Here is a 7,826-nt window from a genome sequence, read left to right on the forward strand (position 1 = left end):
GATTTGTCATAACTTCTCCGTTTTGTGGTAAGCTTTTCTTTGGCTGTCACTTCTTCACCCTGACCTGTCTTATTTGGCTCAGCAGAACTAAAATATATATCGTGCTGCTTTTACACACGCACTCACATAAGCTCAGCGATTCTCTGCGCGATCAACCTCTCACATGTTTAAGCTGCGGGAGATTTCACTTGTCATGTTTGCATAGTAAGCTAACGATTAATAAGACGATGTCAGAGGAATTGGTGCACAAATTATCATCACTCACAGATCAGTGCTGTCGCTCTCTATACACAGTTCGCACGATTGCAAAGTGAAAGCAAAAAAACAAGCGCAAATTCAAACGCGACTACAATATGTCACATATTGACAGTGGCTCACCAATGCCAATGACATAATTACCCAGCTACATTTCTGAAAGAATGCAAAAGCATTGACATATATTTTTCCTTCCTACAATAGCCCGACGGGCAGGGAAGAGATAGATTTTGGTAGCCCGACTGAAAAAATCGCTAGCTCCAGGACGTCGGGCTAGCGATATTGCAAGCCCTGTATCTGAGGAATCACTCATCTTTGGAAAAGAGAGTTTATTACAGAGAAATGGCTCTTTCCAAAATAAAAGCTATACTATCCGCTTCTTCTGGGCTATATTCTCAGCAGCATAAGGAGAATCATGTGCTAACAGCTGTCTAAATGACTCGGCTAAAGTTAGTAGCATGCTTGTTGTTTTTGTCTTTGCACTAGGATGATGTCGGAGTAAATGTGCAGTCATATTTGTTGTGTTCCCACTAGTGCTTTCAGGTTAATCTCGTTGAAATGACCTTAACGCCACAACATGGCAAATCTCCGTTAACGAGCTACCGCCGATCGCCCGTGCATGGGGCTAGACGGCCAACACGTTAACGAGCTAACTGTGCTAACACACTAGTTCCCACCCATGTAATTGAGCATTGCATGGCACATCCAACATACTGTTTTACTTTAGTCCATGACTCACTTACCTTCAGGGTCATACGTCACATGAAAACCAAAATAATTCCAAACGCCAGATCTGAATGAGAGTGGGGGAGGTCCAAATCAAATCAAATCAAATCACTTTTATTGTCACATCACATGTGCAGGCCCACTGGCACAGCACATGCGAGTGAAATTCTTGTGTGCGAGCCCCACAAGCAACAGAGATGTGCAAACACAACAACACAAACGAGCAAAATACAAGAATGGCCGACCTGAAACTAATAAATATATGTACAATATATAATAGTGTATGCATTTCTGGATGTGTATACTAAATATTTTCCTACGTGTGTGTGTGTGTGTGTGTGTGTGTGTGTGTGTGTGTGTGTACACATTTTTACAAATTAAATAGTAAGAAAATAATAATAATAATAATAATAATAATAAAATATATAAAATATACAGAGTTGAATATGTGCAAAACAAGTGGCATTTATATACAGTGTGGAGTGCATAATGTTGAAGTTCCAGTAGTGAAGCTGAGGTGTCTATGAAGTGTTCAGCAGTCTGATGGCCTGATGGAAGAAGCTGTCTCTCAGTCTGCTGGTACGGGACCGGATGCTGCAGAACCTCCTTCCTGATGGAAGTAGTCTGAACAGTTTATGGCTGGGGTGACTGGAGTCCTTGATGATCCTCCCCGCTTTCCTCAGGCAGCGCTTCCTGTAGATGTCTTGGAGGGAGGGAAGCTCACCTCCAATTATCCGTTCAGAGCACCGCACTACTCGCTGGAGAGCTTTGCAGTTGTAGGCGGTGCTGTTGCCATACCAGGTGGTGATGCATCCAGTGAGGATGCTCTCAATGGCACAGTGATAGAAGGTCCTGAGGATGCGGGGGCTCATGCCGAATCTTTTCAGTCTCCTGAGAAAGAAGAGGCGCTGCTGCGCCTTCTTCACTGTTTTGTTTGTGTGTACTGACCACGTAAGATCCTCAGCCAGATGTACACCAAGGAACCGGAAGCTGCTCACTCTCTCCACAGCAGCGCCGTTGATGGTGATGGGGGTGTGTACTTCTCTGCACCTCCGGAAGTCCACTATCAACTCCTTTGTCTTTGCGACGTTGAGGGTGAGATGGTTGTCTTGACACCAGTGGGTCAGGGCGCTGACCTCCTCCCTGTAAGCTGTCTCATCACCGTTGGTGATAAGACCCACCACTGTAGTGTCGTCCGCAAACTTCACAATGATGTTGGAGCTGTTAGTGGCTGTGCAGTCGTAGGTGTAGAGTGAGTACAGGAGAGGGCTCAGTACACACCCCTGTGGAGCACCAGTGTTCAGTGTGATGGGGGATGAGGTGATGCTGCCCAGTCTGACCACCTGGCGTCTGTCAGACAGGAAGCTAAGGATCCAGCTGCAGAGGGAGCTGCTCAGTCCTAGATCCTGCAGTTTCCTGTCCAGCTTCGAGGGAACGATGGTATTGAATGCTGAGCTGTAATCTACAAACAGCATCCTCACATACGTGTCTCTCTTCTCCAGGTGTGACAGGGCAGTGTGTAGTGTCAGGGCTATGGCATCATCAGTGGACCTGTTGTGGCGGTATGCGAACTGTAGAGGGTCCAGTGAGTCGGGTAGTGCAGAGCAGATGAAGTCCCTGACCAGCTTCTCGAAGCATTTGCTTACGATGGGGGTCAGGGCTACAGGTCGCCAGTCGTTCAATGAGGAGATGGTGGAGGATTTGGGTACAGGGACGATGGTGGCCATTTTAAAGCAGGTTGGGACTACAGACAGAGAGAGGGAAAGGTTGAAGATGTGCGTGAACACTCCAGCCAGCTGAGCCGCGCATGACCTGAGGACGCGGCCGGGAATCCCGTCCGGACCAGTAGCTTTGCGTGCGTTCACCTTCCTGAAGCACTTCCGCACATCCTCCTCAGACACAGTGTGCGCACTGACGTCATCCGCGGTGCGCACACTGTCCGGTCTCATGGTGTTCGCTGCGTCGAATCTAGCGTAAAATACGTTTAGATCCTCACACAGAGAGGCCGTGGTCTGCGGTGTGCTGGTTTTCCCTCTAAAGTCTGTGATCGTGTTTAGTCCCTGCCACATACTCCGAGGGTTGTCAAACTGTTGCTCCACCCTGTCCCTGTACTCACGCTTGGCTGCTTTGATCGTCTTCCGGAGTTGGTAATGTGCGTGTTTGTAGTCCGATGTGTTCGCGGAGGCAAAGGCGGTGCTCCGTGCCGCGCGAACATCTCCGTTAATCCAGGGTTTTTGATTTGGGAAGGATTTGACTGTTCTGGATGGGACGACATCTTCCACGCATTTCCTGATAAATCCACAGACTGAGTCTGTGTATTCATCAATGTCTCTGGCGGCCACGTGAAACATTTCCCAGTCCGCGTGATCAAAACAGTCCCGCAGCGCAGACTCCGATTGGTCCGTCCAACAGTGCACCGCCCTCCGGGTTGGAGCTTCCTGTTTCAGCTTCTGCCTGTAGGCGGGCAGGAGCAGGATGGAGCAGTGATCTGATTGGCCGAATGGGGCGCGGGGGAGGGCTTTGTACGCATCCCGGAAAGAGGTGTAACAGTGGTCGAGTAGCCGGTTTCCACGTGTGTTGAAAAGGATGTGTTGATGGAGTTTTGGTGAGACTTTCTTCAGGTTTCCCTTATTAAAGTCCCCGGTCGTGATAAACGCTGCCTCTGGGTGTGCGGTTTCCTCGCTGCTGATCGCGCTGTACAGTTCCCTGAGTGCACGGTCAGTGTCGGCTTGTGGGGGAATGTAAACAGCCGTAATAATCACTGCTGTAAATTCCCTCGGTAGCCAGAATGGCCGGCACTTAATCATCAGGTACTCCAGGTCCGGTGAGCAGAAGGATTTGACCGGGTGCACGTTCGCATAATCACACCAGCTGTTGTTGATCATGAAACACACACCACCGCCTCTGCTTTTCCCACTAAGATCCTGTGACCTGTCCGCGCGGTGCACAGAGAACCCCGGCAGTTGTATTGCGGAGTCCGGTACTTTGTCCGATAGCCAGGTTTCTGTGAGGCAGATCACGCAGCAGTCCCGCATCTCTCGCTGGAATGAGATCCGTGCCCGAAGCTCGCACAGCTTGTTCTCCAGAGACTGCACATTAGCCAGTAATAAACTGGGTAACGGTGGTCTGTAAGTGCGCCGTCTCAGTCGAACCAGAACGCCAGATCTTCTCCCTCTGCGTCGGCGTTTGCGGCCTCCAGGGCCAGAGAACAAAGGCGTCTCAGGTGAGATGAATGGGGGGTCTGCAAACGGAGCGTCCTTGTTGCAAAACTTGAACTCCGGAAAGTTATAAGAAAGACCGTCTTTTATGTCCAGTAAGGTTTGTCGGTCGTACACAAGGAGACAAGTGCTGTTCGTGAAAAAATAAAGGAAAAGTAAAATTAAACACAGAAGAAAGCCGTTGCTTGGGGGAGCTCGCGACGAGGCTGCCATACTCGGCGCCATCTTGAACTAACTCCATGTTGCAAGGAGAGCTTAACTTCTGTCTTGCTAGCTTGCCCTGCGCTCTTCCTTCTGACTATGCTGTCTGTGTTGAGCGCTCAGTGGATCTGCGCTCGACAGTGCAGCCTAGGCGGAGTAGTCGAACGCAGATTCACTGAGCGCTCAACACAGACAGCATCGTCAGAAGGAAAGTTGATAAAATAAATTACAAATGTTGTATTGTTCGATACATATGCGTACCGAACCGAAAGCACTGTATCGAATGGTTCAATATCGATACGAATATCGTTGCACCCCTAGTATGTATATGTGTATATATATATGTATGTATATGTGTATATATATATATATATATATATATATATATATATATATATTAGGGGTGCAACGATACACAAAATTCACGGTTCGGTTCGGTTCGATACTTTGGTGTCACGGTTCGATATTTTTTCGATACAAAAAAATGTTCATGCCTTTTTAATTTGTCATTTATTAAAATTATAAATATATATTTTAACTCAAAAGTACAGTTTTTAAATTTAACCCTAACCCTTGTGTGTGTTTTTTTATTTTGACAGCGAATGCGCACCTGCAGACCACTTATGTGCAGCCCTGGTTATTTAGCTCTTCATATTGTAGCTGTAACACACCCCAAGCAAGAGGGTGGCTGACAGATTATGTCTGGTTCTGAAAAAAACAGATAAATCATGAGATGGACGACAGGTAGTGTGTTTCCTCTCGCTTCTGCCAGATCTTTATTTAAACACATTCATGTGTTCACAACAGGTTGCAAAAACTTCTTAACATCTCTGTCTCACATTCCCAAAGCCCAAAATCAGAATAAACTAAAATAGTATAGTACAAGTATAAACAAAAATCTAAACAGTCATCTCTGTTGTTTGTTACTAAGAGCTATAAATCACACTTTTTTCACACATAGTTTGATAAAGCAAACATTCCAGTACAGTACCATATACTAATGGAGTACCTGTATAGTGGAAATCTCCACATCAACATTGCAGAGCGATCAGAATTATTGCAGGTTATTACACTAACTTTAGACAATAACAGTGACAACACATCAAACTGTCTCTGCGAACACATTAACTCAAATATACAGGAGCCGTGGTGTACTTTTGTTACAAGAGGGTGCCTTAAGTTTAGAAAACAACAAAGCTAACAGCTACTCCAGGATGTGGCGAGCTAAGCTAGCTCCTACTCTCGATCGTAACACATTTCAATGAGCAAAACAGACGAATACAGATCCCAGCAAAACAAACTGCTGGTCAGGTTTTACCCTTATTTGGCATGTAAATTATGTGGACCACATGTGTGGCCTTATTACTTACTAACCTGAAAAAAACAGATAAATCATGAGATGGACGACAGGTAGTGTGTTTCCTCTCGCTTCTGCCAGATCTGAAGACATGCAGTAGCGTCGCACTAAACCATCTCACTAGGGCGGAAGTGCCCCCTTGTGGCGTAACTAGGGATCACACCACATGTTGGATCTCCAACAAAAATCACAAGATTAAGGCCCTTCCTTAACAAAACTACACCTAAAAGCTTATACGATATACAAAAATTAAATCACATGATGTGACCACACATTACAGTGTGTCACACGCTCCCCGACAAAATAAGAATGGCTCCTGGCATTCAAACCTCAATTTTTCTCAAAAACATTGACACATACACTTATTCAATATAACAAAGGTGTGTATATGTAGGGTGTGTAAGCATATGGAAGGTGAGGTGTAAAGCCTGTGGGTGTTGGAATATGATAAGGAACTGTCCATGGTGGCATGTAGGGTGAGGAGAGCGTTGCAACTGTAGGGTGAGGCTGGTACGATGGTTCACCCAGTGTTTGGTATGTCAGCATCTGCCTTGGTTTCCTCTCCCTAGTCGACCTTCTCATGTCGCTAGTAGAACATCGTGGAGGGGTGCGTGCAGACAGTTCGTCCTCATTTGGAATTGACAGTTCATCATCTGCGTTTTCTGATGGGACTGGGTCATGTAGTGAAAGCACCTCTGGAAAGTTGTCTCCTAGACTGACTTGATCTTGGCTGACTGGCCGGCCAATACAGCTTTCTTCCCTGACGGGTACCTTCGCATGACTGTTTTCTTCACCGGAGGCTGGGTCGGGCTGTTCTGCAGTAGATATCCTATGGTAAGTCTTTCCTTTGATGGGCTCTCTTTCTTTTACAGGAAGCCTCAACCAGAGTTTTCCAGTACTCTCTTCAGAGTCTGAGTCACTTGTTTCAGTCTGTTGCCTTCTCCTGCTTCTGTCCCCTGGCAGGTTGTTTGATTTTGTTTGTCTCTTTGGTGTAGGTTCAGGAATGTGCTGTGGGGCCTCAACTGGCAAGTCATTCACAAGTAGTAACAAGTTACGGTGAAGCACTCTAGTCTTATCCTTATCTCCTGCTTCTCGGTAGACGACATACACGGGGTTGTCGGCTACTTGTGCTTTGACTACGTAGATACTCTTTTCCCAGTATGACTTGAGTTTTCCAGGCCCACCTCTTTCACCAAGATTTCTAACGAGGACCCTGTCCCCAGGATGCAAGATGACACCCCTGAGTTTTTTGTCATAGTAGGATTTGCCTCGTGCGCTGGACAGTTTACTATTGTCACTGGCTATCTTGTATGCCTCAGTCATCTTTTCTGCCCACTTCTCCGCATAATGTTTGTGAGACACAGTTTTTTTCTCCCCAACCAGGCCAAACAACAAGTCTATTGGGAGACGGGGGTGATGCCCATACAACAGAAAGTAAGGGGAATACCCTGTTGACTCATGCCGCGTACAATTGTAAGCGTGCACTGTTTGCTGAAGGTGATCTTTCCAGCATTGCTTTTCTTTGTCGCCGAGTGTCCTAAGCATCTGCAAGAGAGTCCGATTAAATCTCTCGGCGGGATTACATTGGGGGTGATACGGTGTGGTCCTTGAGTGTCCAATTCCAGCTTTCTCTCTTAAAGTCCTAAAGAGCTCGTTTTCAAACTCACGACCCTGATCGTGATGCAGCCTGCCGGGATATCCAAAACGCTGGATGAAATCACCAAAGATGCGCTCAGCTGCTGTCTTGCCTGACTTATTTTTGGTCGGGTATGCTTGAGCAAACCTTGTAAAATGATCTACTACGACCAGGATATATTCATATCCACCTCGGCTGGGCTCTAGGTGCAGGTAATCTATGCATACAAGATCCAAAGGTGAGTTTGAAGTGATTGTGCCCATTGGGGCACGGACATGTCCAACCGGTTTTTTTTGTTTTATGCAGGGACACTTCCTTGTGACATAGTTTTCAACTTCCTGTTTCATAAATGGCCAGTAGAACCTCTCTCTAGCTAGGGCCAGTACTCGGTCAGTACCAATGTGTCCCATGTCGTCATGGAGGTATTTTAGTA

The sequence above is a fragment of the Simochromis diagramma genome, unplaced genomic scaffold, assembly GCF_900408965.1.
Source record: "Simochromis diagramma unplaced genomic scaffold, fSimDia1.1 OVJJ01000596.1, whole genome shotgun sequence".
In the NCBI taxonomy this organism is placed as follows: Eukaryota; Metazoa; Chordata; class Actinopteri; order Cichliformes; family Cichlidae; genus Simochromis; species Simochromis diagramma.